This window comes from Fukomys damarensis, unplaced genomic scaffold (genome assembly GCF_012274545.1).
Source record: "Fukomys damarensis isolate Sample0158 unplaced genomic scaffold, DMR_v1.0_HiC HiC_scaffold_39, whole genome shotgun sequence".
In the NCBI taxonomy this organism is placed as follows: Eukaryota; Metazoa; Chordata; class Mammalia; order Rodentia; family Bathyergidae; genus Fukomys; species Fukomys damarensis.
Window position 1 is genome coordinate 96,744,386 of NW_022900951.1, and position 2,013 is coordinate 96,746,398.

Consider the following 2,013-nt stretch of genomic DNA (forward strand, 5'->3'; position numbering starts at 1 on the left):
GCATCTTCCCTTTAAAACCTTGGATGGGCAAGGATTTGGGGAGTTTCTGTTCTGTCAGGATAATTCGATGTCCACTTCTCTGAGACCACAGGGCACAAATCACAGCAGTGTCCTCTCAACTGCTTTTAAATCTCAGGGGCTACCTAGGATACAGGGTCCTCACCCAACCTTGAAGGAAGCCTCAGTCAAAGAGGCCCACGTTTTCCGTCTTCCCGATTAGTTACTTCTCACTCAAGGTGGGATTTTCAAGCTGTGAGCTCTTCTCCGCCCAGAGGATTTTAAATACAGACTGGGGTTTTCATCCCTTGCCCCCAAACTTGGTGAAACTCTCCCAGGGAGGAGTGGCAGGAGTCAGCTGGCCGGCATGGGGTCAACGGTGCTCATGCCGTGTTGCTTCATCTGCTTAGAAGACGCGTAGCCAACATCGGGCACCTGGATCCACTTGTCACCTAGGCCTGCACCCCTCTCCTGGAAGAAACCGTTAGACAATAGCAAGGTGCGGATCACAGGAAAAATCTTGTAATTGAGTCCCTGAGCAGGCCCCAGAGCTGGTGTTCACTCAGGGTGAGATGAAAGAGGAGGTGTGGGGTTAGGTTCCTAAGTTATTTTCTCTTCTGCTGCTTGGGATGGAGCTCAGGGCCCTGGGCAGTCTTGCCCTGTGTTGCTTCACTGACCTCTCCTCCAGCCGTCTGAGGTATTTGAGCCTGAGGAAAACAGTTTCCCTCGTAAGTGTCAGGGGCAGAGGAAGTTTCGTGACGTGTTTTTCCATTATGATAGCACCTGCTCCTTCTAATCAAGGCCCTCTCACCTCTGACCTCAGGTTTGGTTTATTTATCCGAGAGCCAAATGTAGGAGAAATCAGAAAGTAGAGCTCATGCACGCATCACCTAGTTTCCTGCTCTACCTTGCGATTGACTGATTGCAAGAAGCGTCTTAGGCTGCCATCCTTTCTCAAGACGCAGATCCTGGTTGGAGTATTATTCCCAAGGTCATCTGTTCCACGGGTGGGAGCCCATGTCACAGTTATCTGCCCAGCGCTTCTATTTGCAATAAAGAAGTGAGTTCCATATGTTTGATTTCCTGTTCCATGTGGGGTCGTTTGAATGTGGATGTAATGTATTCGGGAAATGTCACTTAGACAAAATAACGGAAGGTCTCCTTTTATGAGGGCGCTCCCCTGAGTCACCATGAAGAGGCCTTGCACAGCAGTCTGCTAAGCTCCATGGTGGGCTGTCAGTGACCTTTACTCTGCCCTGAAGTCTCTGTGCCCCGATGCCAGACCGTGATTGCTTTCTTTAGGGCTCTATAGTATTTGGGGGGCGTGTCTAGGGATAGAACTCAGGACCTTGCTTTTGCAAGTCAGGTATGGTGCGCTGAGCTGAATGCCACGCTGGAGGGGTCTGTAGTATTGAAATTCACCAGAGAATGGGGTAGGGACAGTGAGCAGAAGTATATCTAATTTGGTTTCTGCTGTGTGAATGCTGAGTCCTGCCCTGCCTTTCTGGCCATGGTCCATCAATGAGGTGATGCCTGCCTCAGGGCTCCATTCACTGCAGCAACTTCTACAGTCTGTGACTCGCTGTGTGCCCCCAGCCACTCCTGTCTCCACTGGCTTCGTGGCCTGTGGGGCACTGGGATACCTCCTCTGCTGCAGAGGGCCCTCTAGTCTGTAAACTTCCTGAGCTCCTCAAGTGCCTGTTGTCTATTTTTTATTGTTTTAAATTTGTTTCAGCTTTAATTGAGTTTATTGGTACATTTCAGGGATACAGTACAGTTACGTTCATTGTTGGGATCTTGTACCTCTCCATGACAGGTCTTGGTTCTCATTTTTTCCCCTTGTCCCTGCCCTCCTAAGTGAAATAAATAAGTCACACATAAGTAAATACCAAATAGTTTCTTTGGTGCGAATGAACTGCAATGATACATAAGATCCTGATAAGATTACTGACATTGTGAAACGGGAAGTGCCCATTGTCTAAAGCAAGACGTATCCTTGCCCACACTGGCAAATGG

The 2,013-nt window shown here is 49.0% G+C and overlaps 1 pseudogene; it reads right to left on the bottom strand.

The window, feature by feature from the left end:
* Positions 1-351: 351 nt before the first annotated feature.
* The window catches only part of LOC104854504, a 6,879-nt pseudogene continuing 5,217 nt past the window's right edge, over positions 352-2,013 (bottom strand).